Below are 26,562 nucleotides of genomic sequence, written 5' to 3'. Positions count from 1 at the left end.
AAGATACAGGCTGCATATTTCTCTCCTGAAAGAGCAAAATGCTTAATAGCTCCTGCAGAATGTACCTGCCGAGAACATGGGCATTACTTTGCGAATTCATGCACGGAAGCAGTTTACATTCACCTTTCAGACTTCCAAGTACTTTCAAGCTAGCTTCACTGTTCAAGCTGGCTAGGCCGCCCTGTTTTTCTGGAGAATGAATGAATGAATGAATGAATGAATGAATGAATGAATGAATGAATGAATGAATGAATGAATGAATGAATGAATGAATGAATGAATGAATGAATGAATTCTGCGTTTTTATTAATTCTACCTGCTACTTCCCTCCCTATCCTCTGTACTGCGTCTATGTCAAACCGCACTTGTCCTTCTCACGCATACACACAATGTATCGTGCAGTCCTAACGGTGCACTGATTATCTCCGCGTCAAGGTTTTCTCTTCCTTCTGTACTGTCGACATACTGCATCTTCATTTAGCTCTTTCATTTCTCTAGTAAAACACACATGCGGACATTAATACATTTAAAGTTTTTCTGCCTATAACCTAACTGTGCCTATTGCAGCGCGTGCATCTCTTCTTGTACTCTTCCATTGACTTAATTTGCGCACAGTGCACCATAGCATGAAACGATCAGATTCCGATTATTCCCGATGTTCTAGTGAGTACAATTCTCAGTAGCTTTCGGCTCGGTAGCCGAAACCCGCAGCTACAAACCGTCACAACTGCAGAGTCTTTTGCATTCTTCGAGCTGGCTTCCTCTTCGCTTAATTCTATTAAGCAAGCGAACTTCTTCTTAATTTACGTCCAACAGAGTCATACTTGTCATCGACTGCTACGCATGTTTCGAGCTTCTTCCCTGCTTTTCTCAGGTACCCTAATCTCCTTCCCTGAACTCGAAGTGTACCGTATGTAGACAGTCTGGTGCACCAGCGTGACAAAGAACGGGAAACGTCTCTTATAAGGCACAGGTTGCGAAGCCCCGGAAAGGAAGACGGGCTTTTTCTGGCTCGCATTTTTACTTCCCCTCTAACGCCGTGATTTTTTTTTTGTTGTTGTAGCTGGTGAACTCATCATATCTACAGAAGCGCACTGAATGTTCTTGCGCAAATACACTCACATCAGTTTCCTTCGCATATTGTGGGCGCTTGGCAGATTTTTCTGTTCTTTTTGTCTTCTTCAGTGAGCTATTCATCAGGCTGGGTGTTCAAATCCGCGCCTCGCTGTCGGATTACGTTTTGGTGTATTTAGCGTTCGGGATACCAGCAAATATGTTAGGCAATATACGCACTTCTTCCGTTGTCAATTGTGTCTCGCCCATGAGATTTGCTCTCCATCCGCATTGTTGTACAGCCCTTCTGATACACTAGAATCTCCGAATCCCTGAAAGGCGAGCAAGCTTCTCGTTCCCATTTTTGCAAGTTTTTAAAGCTTGAGCACTGCCATGACCTTGTTAATGTAAAATCAAACACTCGCCAAAAAGAAGAAAAATTACGCCATTTTTCTTCTTTCTGACGAGTGTTTGGTTTTAAAAGGGTGTCACTTCCTCGCCAGACGAGCTTTCGTCGAACTTTTGACCACAAAATTATTGCGCAGCATGTTTGCGTTGAAAAATATAAACGTTGGTTTCCTTGGCGCTACAAACTGGCGTCAATTTATGTACTTTATTACCTCAGGGCACGTCTCAATAGGGTACAGTTACTACAGAACATATTTATGCATTAAATCCGGTGTGCATTTACAGATATGGTGCATTTCGGGGAAATTAATAGCCCCTTCAAACGACGTGGCTCCTGCTCGAACCACGCCTGGCAGACAGCTTTACAAAGGTGCTGATAAAACAATGGGCAGATATCAGCGCTAGCTACTCCGTTAAAGCGAGCGGCCAAGCACGCGGAAAATATTGCACGATTCTTTGTGGTCATTTGCTTAAGCGTCCATCTCAAAAGCAGTGATAGACGAAGCGACCTAAAGCCAACGCACCACAGCTCCTGCTTTCCATGGTAAACGTAGTACACCGACGGTGCATCAAAAAATATACAAGACGGACACACACAAAGAAGCTGACTATAAACTGAATTTACTGAAGAGGCAAAACTCAGCGCTCTCGGGCATGTGGCCTTGTGTTCATGGGATCCAGATAGAGGTCTTACTGACGTGTACCCTGGTGAGGCCTGCAGCTATACGGCTACCGCAGCGAGTACTTAGCGCTCAAAGAGTGCCAAAATGCTCACAAGTTCTTGTTTCATTGAGAAAACCGCTTTAGGACTGCACAGAAGATATTTTTTATCCCAATTTTCGCTTGCCCTTCGCGGTGACCTTTTTCCGTGAGCACTGAACAGCTCACCTTGACAACTTATTACGTCCAAAATCAGTATAATAACACAATTAAAGACAACATATGCCTTCAAAAGCATAACCTGCGTAAGTGGCCTTGTCGGAAGGAGAATAGGTCATTTTTACGCACACGTTCTTCCTCAGACAACCCTGTGGAAGGGCATTTGGGCAAGATATACAATAAACGTTTCATTTTTATATGTCAAAGTTTTATTCATCCTTACTGCCTCAAAGGCTTTAGAAGGCCGTGCGCCTTACGTAAGTGAAAAGAAGCGGCGGAAAAGGTCCGCAAAAACAACACTTCACTTTACTGAAGGTAACATCACTCGTAATTCGCAGGGCGGGGATATACTGAACCTAAATGTACAAGCACATTAGCCCACCGATCGAAGTCAGGGCGAGTATTACACGAGACTCGGGAGCAAACTTATTCGCGTTGAGAACGAAAAATTGAACAGCTCTAGCTAGGCTAGAATGACCGCGTGTAAGCAAAGCGACTGGGAACAAAAACAAGGGGTTACGCATCGACTTCATGTCTTTAAGTGTGCGGTGCAGAACCCGCTCCATACGGCCAAATTTGCGATTACACCCGCATTAAGCATCAAAAGAGAGCTTTAGCGTATCGTTACAGTGTTTAGGTCACCGCCTACCGGGCAAGGCCGGGCTAGCCACATCTGCGCATGCGCGGAGATTCTCGAGAATGTCCGCGCATCTACAGTTATCGAAAACCTAGCCCGGTAATTTGTAATTGCAGTTTGTGTGTTTACAATTTTATTGTTTCTTGAAATACCAACATAAACTACAACCTAAAGACTCTGACCATATGCTATAACTTTCGAATTACTACAAAGTATTTTTTCGGTCACAAATGTTTTCTTTTACAAGCATGAACAAATTTGGGTACGCTGAAACGCGCGAATTTTTCATGCACACCTGAGTATTTTAAGCTGTCACCAGCCCAGTTGGAAATGCCTCTGAATATATGGAAACCTAGCCACTCAGCAGTAGTAGCTAAAGTGAGATTTCTGCACGACCGTAGTGGTCGTTTAACCACCAGCAGTGATTTAGACCAACTATACTACTGCAAAGATTAAATGGCGGTCATTGCGTTGCACGTCCTCGGCCGATGGATTTGAGAGGCTTGAGAAGAAACGCCTGGCCCGTTATTGGCATGAAAGGTTTTCTAATTTAATGAGCACAAAACATGCTCTTTAAAAGCGATATATATTATAACAGACACTACACTATATATTCACATCGAGGGCTGAATGTCCCCGTAGTTCATGAAGCCTATGTTATGGTTTCCTTAACCGTGAAATAAAACACGTCCTGCCATGTAGCATCACCGGCGATGACTGATCATCAAGAACTACAGGCTCGTCTGGTATCCATGAGAACGTTAAGCTAATATATAGGAGCATTGTGGCAAGAGAACCGTGTAGTATTCTTTTTGTAGTTTAATAACGAGTTTTTTCTCGTCAGGTACGAACAGTAAAGCTTCACTATTTCCATTGCTTAACGATTTAAATTCTTAATTAGATCCTATGCTACAGGATTAGGCGAGGGTGTCGTTCCGCCGTCATTAATAGCATCGCAAAGGAAGTTCAGCCAGCATGAGTTTTAATGGGTAATGGGCTTTAGTGAATGAGGAATTGAGTGCGTAAACTGCATTTCATCAAAACACGATTTTTCAAGTACAGGCCACTGTTTCTTTTCATTCCCTCCTCGTTCGAGTCCATAACACTTTAGATGAAGTAGGTCACGCAGGAGCTCTCTTCGCTAAGTGAGGGTAATTAGTAAACTAATCAATGAATTGTTTTCAGATGGCATCCTTAATATAGTGCATTGCATCGTTGTATTCGCATCCTCTCCTCATTCCCTCTCTACACTAATTAATTGCATTAAACTAGACACCAAGGGAAGCAGCACCAGTTTTATTCCCGGATTCCCCACTCCCACCCGCAAAGGGATGCTCTCGTCCCGTGCTCCCGGCCGCACACCCCGTTGTTCCCCTGCTCCCGCAATTTTTCCCTCGTGCATCCCCAAGTGCCGCTCAGCCATTTCGGAAAAACGGGAGCGCGTCGCGAAAGACCGTCCATTAGGGAACACCCGGCTCGCCCGCAAAAACGGTTGCGGGCAACAATTAAACCCAGCCTCCCGAAATTATACGGAAGAGGGAAAGGGGAAGAGTGGGAGGAGGAAAGAGCTTTAGGAGCGGCAGGCAGTGGTCAAGTCTGTATAAGCGCGCGAGTCTGCCAGACGATCTCAAAGGCTTCTTGGCAGGCAGGCGGGCGACCATGTCTTCTAATTCGTCCCCCCCCCCCCCCCCCTTCCTTTGCTGGTGCTGCTGGCGCTAAAGACATGCGGCACAAAGCGTCGCATCAGCTCTAGAGCGTGAGTGCGTCTTTTGAGGCAGGTTACGTCAGTGACACAACTTACGAACTAATGAAGAAATAAGTATACGGAGCACAACGCCGTAGCGGAGCACGACCCGTGTCGAGCTCCGTCTAAAAATAAAACGCATAAGTCTTCATAACACAGAGATTTCGTTGGTAGTGTTTCGAAGCCGAATCTTTTTAATTAGGTGCACACTTCCTAACTTAGCACTTTTTGCTAACTTTTTTCTTGTTTTTAGATGAAGACAAGCGGTTTGTATCTTGCCTGTCATATTTGCGTCCAATTTAAAGAGCCCACTTCAGAACACACCTAGTCCAATATCACAAATGAATGACAATAAACACCACGCGTTACTTCAACAGCATGAACCCTACGCGCCGACATTCAGGTAGGAGGACGTTTTACTCGTGCTCATCCCGGTGATTCTGGAAGGACAGGAAAATGAACAAGATCAAACAATACAGGTTTAAATTGTAGGTTTTCTGGAATACAAGGTCCTCTCTGGGCAGTCGCCAGGAATGCATTTTACGAGCAGTTACACATCCGGCTTTTCACCCAAATGGCCATTTTTCTGCCCATGACTTCCTTGCGGCTTTGCCAACGTTGACTACTCTGCCTTTGGACAACGGGTGGTTTTGCGCTTCTACCATCATCCAAATTCCATTCCGCTCTCTTTGTGACCCTCGTAGCCATGGGCCTTGTTTAATAAGAAATGAAAGAAATGCAACTCCAAATAAGAACAACGCGCCTTGAACTGTGAACTCCACTAGACTGACGGCGCGTTGGTGGGTGGTGGTGGTGAAAACATTTATTACGAATGAGCAGGAGGTATGTTTGGATCAGCCCGTAAGGGACCGATCCTTACAAACACTAGGTGGAGGTCCCTAGTATGGGACCCCAGTGGCGGTTGCCGCCGCCCGGGCGCGCCCGACTAAGGCTTGTTGGGCCTGTAAGTCGTGGCAGCCGAGCAGGGTCGCCTCCCAGTCCTCCCGGGTTGGGTTGGGGATAGGGGGAATAGCGGGGTTGGAGGGGCAGGCCCACACCATGTGATAAGTGTCAGAAGACACTGCACTACAGTGTGGGCAGCTGCCGCTAAAGGAGGTGTCAAAATGTTTTAGCGCTGCCGGGCACAGCAATGCATTGGTGAGAAGGCGGAGAAGGAGCCGCTCATCCGCCTTCTTCAGGCCTTTACATGGGCTAGGGTAAAGGCGATGACAATTTTGATAATATGTTGTAATATCTTTGAATGTATAGACCGGATTAAAATCGGGTTCCTGATCGGACGGGGAGGCGCGTTGGGAGTTGGGCCCAGAGTGAATACTGAATGACTGAATGGCGTTATGTAGCTTCGCTGAACGGACAAGACGCTCTTATGTCGTTTAAATGAGATGCCGATATAGCCTGCCGATCCTCGGTACGCTTGTATAGTGCTCGTTAGCACTCAAAATATTTCAGAGGTGGGGGATCAGAACACCCACAGTTCAAGTTCACTTTTAGAAAAATTTGACTTTTCACCTCCTGTGCGTGCCGCGGTGACAGAAGCTCGGTGAAACGGAAACAAGGCAATCGTTTCTGAATACTTAACATTTTGGATCGCATCTAAGAAAGACATTTGCGTTTATATGCCTATAATTAAAAGCTCAGATACAATATCTTTCAGAAAAAAGCACTTGTGCTCAATAAACAAGATTGTATGCCATCGTTCATGAAGAACTGAATACCCTTAAAGCAGTGGTTGTGGTTTGAACCTCAAAGATGCAAAGTGAAGTCAATCCCCACCCCGTCTCTTTTTAATTTGGCTGCCTAAATATTCGCCAATAAAATTTAAGAGAGTTAACTGCTGAGCTAGTTGGTTTTCAGACATAATGGATTTTTAGCGCAACGGGGACACAACACAAGAAAGATGACAACACGGGCGCTTTATTTAGAAATTTAGAAATTTATTTTTTCTCATCATCATTCGATGGGACCCAAGAAGAACCTGCCATCGCACAAAGTGAGCTGAGTGCTCCTGAATAAGAAAAGAAAAGAATGTGTTGGGTATGCACGCTTAGAAAAAGGAACGCAAGTAAAGAGAAACAAGTTCCAATAATCTTTGGCGCCATATCCAAACTTCAGTCTCGGTTGAATGTGATTACCCGCACTGCTTCGGCACCGTTAGCTATGCGCTGAAAGACGGGTACCTAGCGCACGTGAACAGATAATTCAGCAAGTAAAGCACGAAAGCCTGAGAACTCCTCCGGTAATTAAATGACGCATAAGAGGCGAACAGCGCGGATGCACGGCGCAGAAAAAGACAGCAAAAGAAAGGATCGCTAACCAGAATGCGTAACCGCGACTGCACACTTGGACGGAGCCGCAAGGCGGGAAAAGGGGCGAGCAACTGGTTAATAACGTCGCCGTCCTCCAGGAAACGGAGCAATCCCAGTAATGATTTCCGGCGTATTTGTCATGCTCATTTCGCTTCCAGGGGAAGTCCGCTAAGTTCCGGGTAAGAGGAACTGCAGCGCTTCTGATTCGTTCGCCGCAATACATTTTTTCTTTGCTAATGCACCACATGCGGGAATCAAGCCGAGAAACCTGTATCTTCCACTCTTAACCATAATTGATTGAGTTGGTGATGCAAAGCGAAACTAAAGGAAACCAAGGAAGCAAGGCGGGAAGCTGTCTTAGAAACAGAGCTTAAAGAAGATGCCCGAGTTCATAATTCTTAGTAAACATGCCCAACGCGCAAGGCCGAAAAGGAGAAGACGTTACGAGACGTAGACTTCACCTTTTTGGCCTCGTGCCATCGCGTAGGTCCACTAAGAATTATGTCTAACCAGCTCGCCCGTCAGTTCATGTTGTCCGACTTCATGCTTGTAATGCAGCCAGAAAATTATTCATCATTTGTTATAGTCACCTCACACTTAATTTTTCATGTTTTCTGCTATATGCTCGCGCCTTGTTCAGTAATACTTCAGATAATTAGTAATTGTGTATTGATTTTTAAAACTAAGCTATAAATTCGGCGATAAACACAGTTTTTCGAAAGGGATGCACTATTACTACTGTAACTTACTACGAGGTGATTAATGTTTGCCCAGCCATTCCTTTTGCTTTGCCCGCTTTTTGAACTAATCTGGATGGCTCAGCAAACAATAAAACTGTTATTCATAAAAGATGTCAAAGATTGTAAGGCCACAGTCGGCTGTGTTTATGAGAGGGCTGTTGATTTCTTAGTTTGTTCGAGGTCATCTGTTCCTTAATTCTCCTGGGCATTTCTGAATAGGGCTCGAAGGCACGCAGTTGTCCGAAAGTACCACGCGTTGGGGTGCACTTTGTTACGCAGCCGAAATACTGCTCGTGTCCTAAGATTTTACTATCCTCTAAGAATTGAACTTTACTGGAGCGATATATATATATATATATATATATATATATATATATATATATATATATATATATATATATATATATATATATATATATATATATATATATATATATACACACTCATCTGCCATGCACCGCTTCTTTTTGAAGCCTGGCGCCTGAACTTACATGAAACAACCGGCATACAAAAAGTGTACAGTAATCTGCTTCCCATGTCATCCACGCTTCTTACTAAAATGAGCTATAATCCCGCTTTCGTTCCCAAAACCACGATTGAAAAAAAAAATCCAGCGGACGAACAAGTACTAAACTAACAAAAACAGCGATAATGCGCCCTCGAGTGTCTTTCACACACCACAACAGATTTCTTCCCTAAGCCAAACGAGGTGTTTACCCAAGAACCCCTTGAATATCCAGAGCATCACTACCAGCGGTGTGAAGCTGCTTGCGAAGACGCCATATAAGAACGAGAATATAAGCGAGCTAGAACCAACGCAGTAGTGAAAACTGAATGTGTTTTTTTGAGCGCTGAGGCGGCTGTTCTTCGCGCTGCATCATTTACATCGTGAGCAAGAGGCACGAAGGAGCCGTGTTTCAGGAAGCTGCTATCCTTACATAATGTAAGTCGGGTCGTGATAAATGAGTAAGTAGATCCTCTTGAGTAGGATGAAAGTACAGTGTGGCGAGTACCCAACGTACAAATAAAATAAAAGGCAGGTGTATTCTTTTCGAAAATCTTCGAGTAAAGCTGCTATGTCTCGGTAGGACTTAGCCTTAAGGAGGCTTCGCTTGAATATTAAACACACCTACGCAATCCCTCCTGTTGAGCAGGGGCCACGCTCCCGGCAGTTGCCGTTGGTTAAAAGAAAAAGAAAACAATTTAGAGGATGCTCGGATTTTCGACCCCAAGGCTAAAAGCGTGAAGGAGTCCTGCTCCCCCAAGAACATCACCTTAGTAACGAAGATGTGTCAGAAAGAGCAGCCTGACATAGAAAAAATTAAATACTAATTACGTTGCCCGAATCAATATAGTGGTTAAATATCGGTGATACTGGAGGTAACAGAACAAGTTCATATCTCGATATTTTTTTGTGCATTACAAGATTCTTGATAAGCTACAAGGCGGATAAGTACACAGAAGAGGTTCCCAAAATTGTGTTTGTGAGACCACCCTTAGAAATGTTTTTCGAGAGGACATCTTCAGGGTTGATTTTATGTTTTAAAATTATTCGGCAATAAATATGTTTATAATACTTTTAAATAAATGTATTTTATAAATATTGCGATCTCGGTTTTCGAACTTTAATTTCAACATCTAGTGTTTTCACCATTTAGCTTGTTGTCTATGCAGTTTTGTCTCTTGGCCCACTGCATGCCTTTTAGTTTGTTTTCTGCTTGCATAGCAATGCGCTCATGTTTTTTTGTTGTTTTTGTGTGTGCGTGTGTGTGCGTGCGCGCGCATGTGCGCATGTGCGCGTGCATGTGCGCGTGTGCGTGCGTGTGTGTGTGTAAGAGAGAGAAAAACTGCTATAGTTTAATATACAGGCGTGAACAGGTGTATTTGTTCCGTTGTTCCTGTTATTTTGTTTTTCTTTCGCTGGTACCATTTGCGCAGAAAATTACGACAAAAGGAACTAAAACCATTTTTTGCCTGAGAAAAAAAAATATCAGAGAAGTTAATTTGAGATTTTGCCGCTGAAATTATATGTATGTGTGTGGGCAGTGGCTCAACGAACAAAGTGGAAGAAATTACATGAGCCTGTCCACTGGCACCATTCCGACCACTGCCGAGTGCAGATAATAGAGAGAATGAATGAATGAATGAATGAATGAATGAATGAATGAATGAATGAATGAATGAATGAATGAATGAATGAATGAATGAATGAATGAATGAATGAATGAAAATGTTTATTGTCGCAAAAGCACTTCTTTCGGTGGAGGTAGGGCCCTTAGTACAGGACCCCAGTGGCCTTTAGCGTCTTGCGAGCTGTGTCTATCTGTGTGAGCTGCTGTTTAGACTTCGAGCAGGACAGCGCGGCCTCGCGCCTCTCTGAGGTTGGCATGTTGTTTACTGGCGTAACCACTGTTTCTTACACGCCCAAGTAACGTGGTAAAGTTTCGGGTGCCCGGCCTAGCAGGCCTTTATTCTGAGTACACTTCGATCGCGGTGTGTCTTATAGTCTCCAAGCAAGCGACTGCTCTCTACTATGGTCTTTATTGAGAGGGGTTGGCCCTATCCACCCAAAAAGGGCACCGATCGCATAAGGAGCAGCATGCTCGGGTGCAGAAATCAGAGACCTAGCACCGACTGGCAAGCTACCATGAAGGACAAGGCGATGCTTTCGTATTTAGTAGTGCTGCGCACACAAGTAGACCATCACAAAGGAAACGCTGTACAACAACACGGGGAGGGGGGGGGGGGGGGGGGGGGGGGGTAGTGCATTAGTCTTCGAAGTGTGGGCGGTGCGTTGCGCGCGCTAGTGTACTATTGTGTACCGCCAGTGCCGCCGCCGACGTTTCGGTCCCTTCTCCAGCAACTAGCCTCTATCTGCACGGCCTTCGGAAATCAAAGGAACTCCCGCATCAAGAGCCTGAAAGCTTTCACCCTCCACATGGAGATGGCGCCACGATCCAATGCGCGCTGGATTCGTGGCTGTCAACTCAACATGTGCACGGATCCGGAGATCTCTACTCCATTGGGGCTTCGGAATAGGAGTTTCACCTAGATTTGTGAGTACCTGGGCCAATAGGCACTTAGCCCAAACACCTCCTTGTACATAATAAATGTTGCCGCAACCATCACACCTCGAAAGCTCGACTGCAATGACGGTGGCAGACATGCGGTAGACAACGCGTCGGTGAGGCAATGACATGACCGAATTTGTTTTGCATAGTTGCCCATCCAGACACGAACAAGATGGCTTTGTGCCATTATATATGCATTTGATATTATTATTTTTTCTTTTTATATCTCGGCCAGGACACAAGTACTCTCACCGCTTTCTAAAAAGAGTCAATCCACAAGAAGATCATCATCATCATCTCGGTCTCATTCACTGGCCGGATCCGGCGTTTTGGGGGAGTACCAGTAAAATACCGCTAAATACCCTCTACAGACAACATATCACCGCGAACTGAAACCTTATTTGCGACGCAAAACTGCAACCATCGCTGGCATATAACCCAATGGACACTGAAACTCCTTTGGACGTTCGGGGACGTTTGAGACGTCCGCAGACGTCTCTTTTTGTGTCTATTGGAAATGTACCTCATCCATTTTCGACGAGAATTTGGTGTTGCCAGTGCTTCAACATGTCGCTTCGAGGTTTCACGTGAACCTTCTAGCTCGGTTTTTGTTTCTCGCGGCGAGGCCCGCACCTGAGAGCAATGAAGACGACACCCCTCTAAAGGCTGACAAATCTTATTCACAGAGACTTGTTATGCTCGTACGCTCTCTCAGAATTGCCTCTTCCACGGTGTAGTTATTTTCATTACCTTAGGTCCTACATTTACTAACAGCCCCGCGAAGCAAATGTTTGTGCTGAAAAAGTGCCAGGAGAGGTGACATGGGGGAACCAAGACCGAGTTAGCGTCACATTTACCTGGGGCACTCGCCGTGGGTAATGCATGTCGTAAAATTACGCCGCGTGTGTTGTGCCGCGTCTGAAGAGACCCACGCACAATCCACTGCCGCCAGAATAACTTGCAGGCACCTGCAAAGTTTGCAGCATTTCCGGGGTAGTTTCCTATCTGGCCTTGCCGCGGAGGGAAGGAGAATGTGGCTTAACGAAGTAGCTGCCATTATTGCTCTCCATAGCATGCAAGGCACAGTGCAGTTGGGGATATTACGGGCACACTGGGTATCAAGCTAGCACCACAGTTAATTATTTATTCAGTCGACGGAATGCCGGAAACGTTAGAGCGGGGTAACAGTGTTCAAAGCACCTGGGCCGTAATGCAGTTACTCACCGTAAATTGCGCCGTTTTTTCCCCCCTAAATTGCTCAGGTGAAGTGTGAACGTCCCCTAACGGCCGTTTAGAAAACTAGGCGGGAGATCCTAGCGAGAGCTGCTTGCAGCTCATTAGTGGCCTTAGAGCAAGTGCTGACTAGTTGCGAAGAAAGCACTTGTAAACCGCAATTACCCTTGCCTGCGAATGGGCGTAGTTAAGCACGCGCTCTTATTATGCTCTTGTAGAATGGTCTACGCCTGTACTGCATTACTGTACGCAGGCAGACTCCTTGTTTCATTGGGCATACAGAGTAGATGTGTTGAGGGAAGTTAGTTTCCGTGTGCCGCCAATGTAAAAATTTTGTTTTCATCTTCAACGAGCATAGGCAGAGCTGCCAGCAACTACGCATCATGCGGATAGGGGTGAAAGTTTTTATTTATACCTTTTTATTTATTTATATGCAGGTGTGAGGACTCTAACTTCGTCGACCCAACGCTGTGTGAATGCCACCGACTTTACGCATTGTATTGCTATGTTAGCAAAGTTACTTGTAGACTATTTTTACATTTTTTATTTAAAAAATAAGCAGTGCAAGATAACTTGCCGGACCAATAATTGAAGCTAGTCGCGGTACACACGATCAAGCACACTTCATGGCACATCATATGTAAATTAAAATCACTGTGAACCAGGAAAATATTGATATGAAGGGCAAAAGATAAACGAAAATAAGGCGTTGGTGTTAATGTATGGCACAATAAAATATATTTTCAGTGAATAATCACAGTTTGAAACCAGATTTACTTCGTGAGGTTTTGATTTGAGTTGATTTTCTGAAATTTCAAAAATGCTCGTTATAAACACTGGTACTCTACTTTTGCGCTTACTTGTCTGCAATAAATTGGATCTCTGGTGTCGTTGCCTTAATCAAGGAATCATTAACTGCCACAGAACAGAAGCGAGCGTTTGCTCACTGAAAACTACGCTTCGTGCGTGACCAGGAGAACGCGAAACCAACAAACTCAGTAGTATTCAGGGGGCACTTTGAGGGTTTTGACGACCAACTTTGATGACCAACGAGACGACGTACGTAGGCACACACGAGCCGGCTATGGGGTGACTTGGAATTAGCTATGACACATGACTAACTAGTCATGATTGGCTAATGACTAACTAGTCATGATTGGTTAATGACTACACAGTCATCACTAGTGACTAACCAGTCATAACTAACTAGCCATGTCTGGTTAATGACTAACTAGTCATGACTAACCAGTCATGACTAACTAGTCATGGCTGGTTGATGACTAACCAGTCATGACTAACCAGTGATCACTAACTATTCATTACTGGTTAATGACTTGTTAGCCATGACTTGTGACTAGTAATGACTAGTTACGACTTTTACTTCAGATGAACGGATGGACAGTCATGGCCGCGAGTATGAGCGCTTAAAGGCCTTCGCCTTAAAAGGTGACTTGGCTACCCAGGCCCAGCTGGGGAAAGGGGAGGCAAGGTTGGTCTCCTGTCAGCCTAAGCTGTGCACCGGGGTTGCACACGAACACCGCGTCCCAAGCTAATGCCGCACTCCTTCGCGCTCGCCGTTCTCGTTTGTGGAGAGCAGTACACGTCAGCTGTGAGCGCGCGTTGTCGGAGAATGGAATGTCCGCGTGTCCATCCCAGTGCGTTACTGGTGCCTGATGACGGAGGCCGCCATCTCAGTATAAGAGCCTGACGGGGACATCCTTTCAGAGCTCTGTCATAAGCAGTGTGAGGTCTTTGCGCTATTTCATCCACTCTGCTCACTAACTTCTCTCCTTCGCCCTCAGAAAAATTGGCACTCTTTGAGTGCTCAAGTATGAACACTCGCAGTCACTTCTTCGTTTCAGTTTCTTGACACAAAACCACTCTTTCAGTGCTATAGCGTTACATGAAGCATGTCTTTTAAGGTGGTGTTTTTCTCGTTCGATTCGATACGGCCAGCATGTTACCGAGGTTACGTGTTGTGTGTTACCTCACATTGCGGCCTACAGCAATTGTTGACAAATGTGGGTGTGCAGAAAAGAATAAATAAAAAATAAATTAAACACAAGCAGTGCATGAGGAATCTCTCATATCTCGGTGGACACCCGTACCGCGCCGTAAGGAAAGGAAAATGAAAAGAGAATTGGTTTTAAGGAAAGGAAACGACTCCTGCACCTCTCATATCTTGGTGGATACCTGAACCACGCCGGAAGAACCTTCAGTAAAATGAAATGAAATGAAAATTGCTTTTAAGGAAAGCAAATGCCTGTCTCTCATATCTTGGTGTACACCCGAGAGGAATGCACGCCACGGTACATGTCTCTAAAGCAACCTTCTAAGACAGCCCCGTATTCACTACACGCGCGGCTCCTCCTCCGCCTTGCCGCTGCTTTTCGCTTCGAGATATCCAGGTTTAACCTTATCTAAGCCACAGCAAACTTTTTTTTTGCTTAGCGAACTGATGCAAAATTCCAAAGTGGAGATAAGTTGCACCCGCCGCGTTGGCTTGGTGGTTAAGGCGCATGTCTACCGAGCCGGAGTACCAGGGTTCTAACCCGACCGCGGCGGCCGCGTTTCGATGGAGGCGAAACGAAAAAAATTCAGGGGACACTTTGACTGTCTGAAGTGCGTAGAGGCGAAAGCGTTTTCCGCGCCACTTTGCCTATGTGACACTGGTGACGTCACCACGAGATGACGTCACACATAATTGATGACGAAGTAATGACAAATCAATAACTAATGAATAATTACTGATTAATCACTCATAATTAATTGACTGCTAATTAATGGCGCTTAAGCTTCGCCTTTAGGAGTGGAACGCGACAGCATGTTGTAGCGCTGCCAGGGAGTCCACGGAACCCCACCACCCCGTTCGGCGCGAAGCCTTGCCCTTTGAACGCAACGCTTTTTGAGGAAAGGAAATGGCGCTGTAATTCTCAGTCATCTCGTTGGACACCTTAACCGCACCGTACAGGAAGGGAGGAAGAGGCAGTGAAAGAAGAAAGAGGGGCCGTAATGAAGAAACTGAAAATTGTATTTGAGGAAAGGAAATTACGCAGTAACTGTCTAACATATCGCGGTGGACACCCGTCAAAACGCGGACACATCTGTCGACATTACTGCCGACACGGCGGCCGACTCGGCTGCCGACACGGACGCAGACACGGCTGCCAACACGGATTGCTAACGACAGCATGAGGCATTAAAGGCTTTCGCCTTTAAAAGGCGCCTGTGTGCAGTGCGATATCAGGGCACGTTAGATTCCCAGGTGGTCTAAATTATTCCGGAGACCTTCACTACGGCACCTCTTTCTCTCTTTCTTTTACTCCCACCTTCCTCCTTTCCCTTGCGGCGCGGTTCAGGTGTCCACCGAAATATGTGAGACAGATACAGCGCCATTTCGTGTCCTCAAAAACCCAATTTATAAATTTTCCTTTGCATGCGAAGAGTAGAGCTTTTCGCTCGAAAATCGCAGTCACCGTCAGTCGCGTGATCTCTTCATTTTATTGCGAAAGCAATAATACTCGCACTTTCAAGCCTTCGCGTGACCCAGCCGCAGTTACGATTGACCTTTAGCTGAGTGAATATGGGCGACCAACTCGCTCCTTCAGATTGTCCGGCTGCAGTTACGCCGCGCCGCGCACCTGTGGCGCTACTGGCGCTGTGACGTCATACCAACTGTAGATTATGGGCGACCAACTCGCTCCTTCAAAGAGCCCGGCTGCAGTTACGGTGTGTGTTTGCCGCGCTGCACACCTGTGGCGCTACTGCCGCCGTGACGTCATACAAGCTGTAGATTGTTCTTTCTCTCAGTCGCAAAAACATCAAAAACAAAATATTAAAAAAATTACCGAAGACGCTTTGAGTCGTCGCGTAGCGGCGGCCGGTAGCCACGCTTGACCTGTAGACGCGGCGCACTGCGTTCCTTCAAGTGGAGGCGCTGCGTTTTGCTTTCGCAACCTACCAGGCTTAACCAAAGCTAAGCCCCCGCCAATTTTTTCCGCACGTCTGTACGTGCACACTAAAGACCAAGGGTGGTCGAACTTATCCGGAGCCCTCCACTATGCCACGGTGGCCGCGTTTCCTTTAACGCGATATGCAAAAGGCGCCTATGTGCTGCGCGATGTCGGTGCCCTTCAAAGATTCCCAGGTGGTTAAAGTTATCCCGGAGCACACCACTACGGTACCCATTTCTCTCTTTCTTCTGTTACACCCATTTTCCTCCCTTTCCTCATGGCCGGTTGAGGTATACACCCGAAAAGTGGACATTTACTGCGCCATTTCCTTTCCTCAAAAAATAATTTTCACTGCGGCATTTTTTCCTCTTCCAAATTTCACTGACACAGTGTTGCCTCTCCTCGAGGCGCCATTGAGGTTTCACCAAGCGCTAGATAATTACTATACCCTGCTTCTCCTCATAATCACACCCGAACGGCGCCTTTAGGTAAGGTATGAAAAATTCAACAAGAGGCACAAAAATAAAGCGAATAGCGTGTACTTTAAGTTGAATAAAAAAAAATACGAACTTATCGCGATCATTTCCGAGGATTTCTCCACCCCTAAACGCTTGCAGACACCCTTGATCAATGTAGGCGTTATTGCGCGCTTTATCAGTGCGCCTACATGTGTTCTGCAGGACAATTGCTGATAACGGTAGGGATTGCTTGCTGAGTTTGAGCGGTTACATTTTTGTTTGCCTTTATCTTTTCTTTATTGCACCCTGTGGCGTCGGTTTTAATCGATGTCGAGGAAGGGAGATTGGTCGTCAATGCGTCCTCATTCTAGGAATATGAAATTGCCTTCGAGGAATGTATGTGGCGCAGTGAATCGTCGCATCTCGGAGGACACCCGAACAGCGCCGTAAGGGAGATGCCGCGGTGGACGGCTCCGGTGGTGGTGGTGGAACTTTATTTCCAGCCGATATAGAGGAGCGACCCGAAGTCGCCCCCCGCTTAAACGGCGGCCGCTATCCCTTGGGCAGCGGCGGCGTCTTCAGCCAGCTGGAGGAGCTTCATCTGTGTGCCCGGGTCGGGGCTGAGCAACAGAGCCTCCCAATGATCAGAGTCGGTAATGAAGCGACTCGCGGGTAGGGACTGCGGGCAGTTCCAGATCATATGATTTAGATCGGCTTTGGCATCACAATTTTTGCATTTGTCTTAGTACAGTCCATCCGAATAGAAGCTACACAATTGGGGATTTGGATAGGTTTTAGTTTGAAGTTTACGCCAGGCTTTGGCCTGTTGCTTGGAAAGCGTTTTATCTGCTGGGGGAAATCTGAGTCTTGCAAGCCTGTAGTGCTGCAGGATTTCTCTGTAAGAAAACAACCTGTCCTTGCCGGAGTATAGGGCGGGTGGACTGCACGACCCAGCTCGGCGGGATAGTTCTCGAGCTAGGTTATGAGCCGCCTCATTACCAGCAAGGGAGGCATGAGCAGGCGTCCAGATTAGGCGAATGCGCCGGGTGGGCTGATAATTTAGCAGAATCCGTGCTGCTTGTGGAGAGATTCTTCCAAACGTGTAGTTACGTATTGCCAATTTTGAGTCGCTGACAATGGTTTCTGCCGAGGATCCCGCAATGGCTAGAGCAATGGCTGTTTCTTCTCCAATATGTGTGTGCTGAGTGCGTATAGTGCCCCCAGTTATGAATGTACCACATTCCGTGGTGACCACAGCTACCATCTTGTCAGGCGAAGAATCTGCTGCATCAACATATACCACAGAGGTATCATTAAGGAAGCGTTTGCCTAATGATTTGGCTCCCTCTGCACGACGTTCAGCGTGGAAATCGGAGTGCATGTTCCGAGGTAGTGGAGGAATGACCAGAAGCTAGCGTATATGTTTGGGAAGATCAGTTGTTGGTCCGCCTTGTCGTTCGTATGTTATGCCGAGTGTGGACAGAATGTGTCTGCCAGTTGGTGTGGCTGTTAGTCGTTCGTACTGCGAGACCGTTACCGCTTCAATAATCTCCCCTAGGGTGTTATGAAGACCGAGACCTAAGACTTTCTCAGTCGCTGTGTGCATGGGTAGCCCAACTGCCTGTTTGACGCATTTTCTGATTATGGCTTCCACTTTCTCTTTTTCAGCTGACTTGAGATGTAGGTAAGGGCATACGTAAGCGATGCGGCTGATCACAAAGGCTTGTACTAAAGGGAGAGTATTGCTTTCCCTCAAGCCCGAGTGGACGGCTCCTGGATAATTTTATGTGCGCTGACATCGCACAACACACGGGCGCAGCGGCAGCGTTTCGATGGAGGCACATCTCGGAGGACACCAGAACAGCGCGGGAAGAAGGGAGTGCCCCGAGAGATGTGCTGTAATGCAGGACTCCGGGATAATTCCGACCACCTGAGAATCTTTAACATCGCACAACACACGGGCGCAGCGGCAGCGTTTCGATGGAGGCACACCTCGGAGGACACCAGAACAGCGCGGGAAGAAGGGAGTGCCCCGAGAGATGTGCTGTAATGGAGGACTCCGGGATAATTCCGACCACCTGAGAATCTTTAACATCGCACAACACACGGGCGCAGCGGCAGCGTTTCGATGGAGGCACATCTCGGAGGACACCAGAACAGCGCGGGAAGAAGGGAGTGTCCCGAGAGATGTGCTGTAATGCAGGACTCCGGGATAATTCCGACCACCTGAGAATCTTTAACATCGCACAACACACGGGCGCAGCGGCAGCGTTTCGATGCAGGCACATCTCGGAGGACACCAGAACAGCGCGGGAAGAAGGGAGTGCCCCGAGAGATGTGCTGTAATGGAGGACTCCGGGATAATTCCGACCACCTGAGAATCTTTAACATCGCACAACACACGGGCGCAGCGGCAGCGTTTCGATGGAGGCACACCTCGGAGGACACCAGAACAGCGCGGGAAGAAGGGAGTGCCCCGAGAGATGTGCTGTAATGGAGGACTCCGGGATAATTCCGACCACCTGAGAATCTTTAACATCGCACAACGCACGGGCGCAGCGGCAGCGTTTCGATGGAGGCACACCTCGGAGGACACCAGAACAGCGCGGGAAGAAGGGAGTGCCCCGAGAAATGTGCTGTAATGGAGGACTCCGGGATAATTCCGACCACCTGAGAATCTTTAACATCGCACAACACACGGGCGCAGCGGCAGCGTTTCGATGGAGGCACATCTCGGAGGACACCAGAACAGCGCGGTAAGAAGGGAGTGCACCGAGAGATGTGCTGTAATGGAGGACTCCGAGATAATTCCGACCACCTGAGAATCTTTAACATCGCACAACACACGGGCGCAGCGGCAGCGTTTCGATGGAGGCACACCTTGGAGGACACCAGAACAGCGCGGGAAGAAGGGAGTGTCCCGAGAGATGTGCTGTAATGGAGAACTCCGGGATAATTCCGACCACCTGAGAATCTTTAACATCGCACAACACACGGGCGCAGCGGCAGCGTTTCGATGGAGGCACATCTCGGAGGACACCAGAACAGCGCGGGAAGAAGGGAGTGCCCCGAGAGATGTGCTGTAATAGAGGACTCCGGGATAATTCCGACCACCTGAGAACCTTTAACGTCGCACAACACACGGGCGCAGCGGCAGCGTTTCGATGGAGGCACACCTCGGAGGACACCAGAACAGCGCGGGAAGAAGGGAGTGTCCCGAGAGATGTGCTGTAATGGAGGACTCCGGGATAATTCCGACCACCTGAGAATCTTTAACATCGCACAACACACGGGCGCAGCGGCAGAGTTTCGATGGAGGCACATCTCGGAGGACACCAGAACAGCGCGGGAAGAAGGGAGTGCCCCGAGAGATGTGCTGTAATGGAGGACTCCGGGATAATTCCGACCACCTGAGAATCTTAACATCGCACAACACACGGGCGCAGCGGCAGCGTTTCGATGGAGGCACACCTCGGAGGACACCAGAACAGTGCGGGAAGAAGGGAGTGTCCCGAGAGATGTGCTGTAATGGAGAACTCCGGGATAATTCCGACCACCTGAGAATCTTTAACATCGCACAACACACGGGCGCAGCGGCAGCGTTTCGATGGAGGCACATCTCGGAGGACACCAGAACAGCGCGGGATGAAGGGAGTGTCCCGAGAGATGTGCTGTAATGGAGGACTCCGGGATAATTCCGACCACCTGAGAACCTTTAACGTCGCACAACACACGGGCGCAGCGGCAGCGTTTCGATGGAGGCACACCTCGGAGGACACCAGAACAGCGCGGGAAGAAGGGAGTGTCCCGAGAGATGTGCTGTAATGGAGAACTACGGGATAATTCCGACCACCTGAGAATCTTTAACATCGCACAACACACGGGCGCAGCGGCAGCGTTTCGATGGAGGCACATCTCGGAGGACACCAGAACAGCGCGGGAAGAAGGGAGTGCCCCGAGAGATGTGCTGTAATGGAGGACTCCGGGATAATTCCGACCACCTGAGAATCTTTAACATCGCACAACACACGGGCGCAGCGGCAGCGTTTCGATGGAGGCACACCTCGGAGGACACCAGGACAGCGCGGGAAGAAGGGAGTGCCCCGAGAGATGTGCTGTAATGGAGGACTCCGGGATAATTCCGACCACCTGAGAATTTTTAACATCGCACAACACACGGGCGCAGCGGCAGCGTTTCGATGGAGGCACATCTCGGAGGACACCAGAACAGCGCGGGAAGATGGGAGTGCCCCGAGAGATGTGCTGTAATGGAGGACTCCGGGATAATTCCGACCACCTGAGAACCTTTAACGTCGCACAACACACGGGCGCAGCGGCAGCGTTTCGATGGAGGCACACCTCGGAGGACACCAGAACAGCGCGGGAAGAAGGGAGTGCCCTGAGAGATGTGCTGTAATGGAGGACTCCGAGATAATTCCGACCACCTGAGAACCTTTAACGTCGCACAACACACGGGCGCAGCGGCAGCGTTTCGATGGAGGCACATATCGGAGGACACCAGAACAGCGCGGGAAGAAGGGAGTGCCCCGAGAGATGTGCTGTAATGGAGGACTCCGAGATAATTCCGACCACCTGAGAATCTTTAACATCGCACAACACACGGGCGCAGCGGCGGCGTTTCGATGGAGGCACACCTCGGAGGACACCAGAACAGCGCGGGAAGAAGGGAGTGCCCCGAGAGATGTGTTGTAATGGAGGACTCCGAGATAATTCCGACCACCTGAGAATCTTTAACATCGCACAACACACGGGCGCAGCGGCGGCGTTTCGATGGAGGCACATCTCGGAGGACACCAGAACAGCGCGGGAAGAGTGGAGTGCCCCGAGAGATGTGCTGTAATGGAGGACTCCGGGATAATTCCGACCACCTGAGAATCTTTAACGTCGCACAACACACGGGCGCAGCGGCGGCGTTTCGATGGAGGCACATCTCGGAGGACACCAGAACAGCGCGGAGTGCCCCGAGAGATGTGCTGTAATGGAGGACTCCGAGATAATTCCGACCACCTGAGAATCTTTAACGTCGCACAACACACGGGCGCAGCGGCGGCGTTTCGATGGAGGCACATCTCGGAGGACACCAGAACAGCGCGGGAAGAAGGGAGTGCCCCGAGAGATGTGCTGTAATGGAGGACTCCGGGATAATTCCGACCACCTGAGAATCTTTAACGTCGCACAACACACGGGCGCAGCGGCGGCGTTTCGATGGAGGCACATCTCGGAGGACACCAGAACAGCGCGGGAAGAAGGGAGTGCCCCGAGAGATGTGCTGTAATGGAGGACTCCGAGATAATTCCGACCACCTGAGAATCTTTAACGTCGCACAACACACGGGCGCAGCGGCGGCGTTTCGATGGAGGCACACCTCGGAGGACACCAGAACAGCGCGGGAAGAAGGGAGTGCCCCGAGAGATGTGCTGTAATGGAGGACTCCGAGATAATTCCGACCACCTGAGAATCTTTAACGTCCACCAACACACGGGCGCAGCGGCGGCGTTTCGATGGAGGCACATCTCGGAGGACACCAGAACAGCGCGGGAAGAGTGGAGTGCCCCGAGAGATGTGCTGTAATGGAGGACTCCGGGATGATTACGACCACCTGAGAATCTTTAACGTCGCACAACACACGGGCGCAGCGGCAGCGTTTCGATGGAGGCACATCTCGGAGGACACCAGAACAGCGCGGGAAGAAGGGAGTGCCCCGAGAGATGTGCTGTAATGGAGGACTCCGGGATAATTACGACCACCTGAGAACCTTTAACGTCGCACAACACACGGGCGCAGCGGCAGCGTTTCGATGGAGGCACATCTCGGAGGACACCAGAACAGCGTGGGAAGAAGGGAGTGCCCCGAGAGATGTGCTGTAATGGAGGACTCTGGGATAATTCCGACCACCTGAGAATCTTTAACGTCGCACAACACACGGGTGCAGCGGCAGCGTTTCGATGGAGGCACATCTCGGAGGACACCAGAACAGCGCGGGAGGAGTGGAGTGCCCCGAGAGATGTGCTGTAATTGAGGACTCTGGGATAATTCCGACCACCTGAGAATCTTTAACGTCGCACAAAACACGGGCGCAGCGGCAGCGTTTCGATGGAGGCACACCTCGGAGGACACCAGAACAGCGCGGGAAGAAGGGAGTGTCCCGAGAGATGTGCTGTAATGGAGAACTACGGGATAATTCCGACCACCTGAGAATCTTTAACATCGCACAACACACGGGCGCAGCGGCAGCGTTTCGATGGAGGCACATCTCGGAGGACACCAGAACAGCGCGGGAAGAAGGGAGTGCCCCGAGAGATGTGCTGTAATGGAGGACTCCGGGATAATTCCGACCACCTGAGAATCTTTAACATCGCACAACACACGGGCGCAGCGGCAGCGTTTCGATGGAGGCACACCTCGGAGGACACCAGGACAGCGCGGGAAGAAGGGAGTGCCCCGAGAGATGTGCTGTAATGGAGGACTCCGGGATAATTCCGACCACCTGAGAATTTTTAACATCGCACAACACACGGGCGCAGCGGCAGCGTTTCGATGGAGGCACATCTCGGAGGACACCAGAACAGCGCGGGAAGATGGGAGTGCCCCGAGAGATGTGCTGTAATGGAGGACTCCGGGATAATTCCGACCACCTGAGAACCTTTAACGTCGCACAACACACGGGCGCAGCGGCAGCGTTTCGATGGAGGCACACCTCGGAGGACACCAGAACAGCGCGGGAAGAAGGGAGTGCCCTGAGAGATGTGCTGTAATGGAGGACTCCGAGATAATTCCGACCACCTGAGAACCTTTAACGTCGCACAACACACGGGCGCAGCGGCAGCGTTTCGATAGAGGCACATATCGGAGGACACCAGAACAGCGCGGGAAGAAGGGAGTGCCCCGAGAGATGTGCTGTAATGGAGGACTCCGAGATAATTCCGACCACCTGAGAATCTTTAACATCGCACAACACACGGGCGCAGCGGCGGCGTTTCGATGGAGGCACACCTCGGAGGACACCAGAACAGCGCGGGAAGAAGGGAGTGCCCCGAGAGATGTGTTGTAATGGAGGACTCCGAGATAATTCCGACCACCTGAGAATCTTTAACATCGCACAACACACGGGCGCAGCGGCGGCGTTTCGATGGAGGCACATCTCGGAGGACACCAGAACAGCGCGGGAAGAGTGGAGTGCCCCGAGAGATGTGCTGTAATGGAGGACTCCGGGATAATTCCGACCACCTGAGAATCTTTAACGTCGCACAACACACGGGCGCAGCGGCGGCGTTTCGATGGAGGCACATCTCGGAGGACACCAGAACAGCGCGGGAAGAAGGGAGTGCCCCGAGAGATGTGCTGTAATGGAGGACTCCGAGATAATTCCGACCACCTGAGAATCTTTAACGTCGCACAACACACGGGCGCAGCGGCGGCGTTTCGATGGAGGCACATCTCGGAGGACACCAGAACAGCGCGGGAAGAAGGGAGTGCCCCGAGAGATGTGCTGTAATGGAGGACTCCGGGATAATTCCGACCACCTGAGAATCTTTAACGTCGCACAACACACGGGCGCAGCGGCGGCGTTTCGATGGAGGCACATCTCGGAGGACACCAGAACAGCGCGGGAAGAAGGGAGTGCCCCGAGAGATGTGCTGTAATGGAGGACTCCGAGATAATTCCGACCACCTGAGAATCTTTAACGTCGCACAACACACGGGCGCAGCGGCGGCGTTTCGATAGAGGCACACCTCGGAGGACACCAGAACAGCGCGGGAAGAAGGGAGTGCCCCGAGAGATGTGCTGTAATGGAGGACTCCGAGATAATTCCGACCACCTGAGAATCTTTAACGTCCACCAACACACGGGCGCAGCGGCGGCGTTTCGATGGAGGCACATCTCGGAGGACACCAGAACAGCGCGGGAAGAGTGGAGTGCCCCGAGAGATGTGCTGTAATGGAGGACTCCGGGATGATTACGACCACCTGAGAATCTTTAACGTCGCACAACACACGGGCGCAGCGGCAGCGTTTCGATGGAGGCACATCTCGGAGGACACCAGAACAGCGCGGGAAGAAGGGAGTGCCCCGAGAGATGTGCTGTAATGGAGGACTCCGGGATAATTACGACCACCTGAGAACCTTTAACGTCGCACAACACACGGGCGCAGCGGCAGCGTTTCGATGGAGGCACATCTCGGAGGACACCAGAACAGCGTGGGAAGAAGGGAGTGCCCCGAGAGATGTGCTGTAATGGAGGACTCTGGGATAATTCCGACCACCTGAGAATCTTTAACGTCGCACAACACACGGGCGCAGCGGTAGCGTTTCGATGGAGGCACATCTCGGAGGACACCAGAACAGCGCGGGAAGAGTGGAGTGCCCCGAGAGATGTGCTGTAATTGAGGACTCTGGGATAATTCCGACCACCTGAGAATCTTTAACGTCGCACAAAACACGGGCGCAGCGGCAGCGTTTCGATGGAGGCACATCTCGGAGGACACCAGAACAGCGAGGGAAGAGTGGAGTGCCCCGAGAGATGTGCTGTAATGGAGGACTCCGGGATAATTACGACCACCTGAGAATCTTTAACGTCGCACAACACACGGGCGCAGCGGCGGCGTTTCGATGGAGGCACATCTCGGAGGACACCAGAACAGCGCGGGAAGAGTGGAGTGCCCCGAGAGATGTGCTGTAATGGAGGACTCCGAGATAATTCCGACCACCTGAGAATCTTTAACGTCGCACAACACACAGGCGCAGCGGCAGCGTTTCGATGGAGGCACATCTCGGAGGACACCAGAACAGCGCGGGAAGAAGGGAGTGCCCCGAGAGATGTGCTGTAATGGAGGACTCCGGGATAATTACGACCACCTGAGAACCTTTAACGTCGCACAACACACGGGCGCAGCGGCAGCGTTTCGATGGAGGCACATCTCGGAGGACACCAGAACAGCGCGGGAAGAAGGGAGTGCCCCGAGAGATGTGCTGTAATGGAGGACTCTGGGATAATTCCGACCACCTGAGAATCTTTGTCGCACAACACACGGGCGCAGCGGCAGCGTTTCGATGGAGGCACATCTCGGAGGACACCAGAACAGCGCGGGAAGAAGGGAGTGCCCCGAGAGATGTGCTGTAATGGAGGACTCCGGGATAATTACGACCACCTGAGAACCTTTAACGTCGCACAACACACGGGCGCAGCGGCAGCGTTTCGATGGAGGCACATCTCGGAGGACACCAGAACAGCGCGGGAAGAAGGGAGTGCCCCGAGAGATGTGCTGTAATGGAGGACTCCGGGATAATTACGACCACCTGAGAATCTTTAACGTCGCACAACACACGGACGCAGCGGCAGCGTTTCGATGGAGGCACATCTCAGAGGACACCAGAACAGCGCGGGAAGAAGGGAGTGCCCCGAGAGATGTGCTGTAATGGAGGACTCCGGGATAATTACGACCACCTGAGAACCTTTAACGTCGCACAACACACTGGCGCAGCGGCAGCGTTTCGATGGAGGCACATCTCGGAGGACACCAGAACAGCGCGGGAAGAAGGGAGTGCCCCGAGAGATGTGCTGTAATGGAGGACTCTGGGATAATTCCGACCACCTGAGAATCTTTAACGTCGCACAACACACGGGCGCAGCGGCAGCGTTTCGATGGAGGCACGCCTCGGAGGACACCCAAACAGCGCCATAAGAGAAAGGAAGTGCCGTAGTGGAGTGCTACGGGAGATGTTTAACGTGTACTGACATCGCACAACACACGTGCGCCTTTGAGTTTGTTCTTGTTTTTAGCGGCTAATCCTTGGTAATAAAATTAATGTGAGGAACCGATTTTGCTAGCCGTGGCATCTGCCATCGAAGCCTGAAGCACCTGAGCTGCGGCTAGCGGGAATAAAAGGACAGGGAGGAGTCTAGGGGTAGAGTGGCAATATACACTATGTACAAATACAGGATATTGAAATATCTTCGTGTTTCACCTCCATCGAAACGCGGCCGCCACGGCTGGGTTCGAACCCGTGACCTCCGGCTAAGTACCCAAGCGCGACAACC

The sequence above is a fragment of the Amblyomma mixtum genome, chromosome 8, assembly GCF_055824585.1.
Source record: "Amblyomma mixtum isolate Tamu chromosome 8, ASM5582458v1, whole genome shotgun sequence".
NCBI classification, from domain to species: domain Eukaryota; kingdom Metazoa; phylum Arthropoda; class Arachnida; order Ixodida; family Ixodidae; genus Amblyomma; species Amblyomma mixtum.
The sequence above is the reverse complement of the archived record's forward strand: the minus strand, read 5'-3'. Positions refer to the sequence as shown.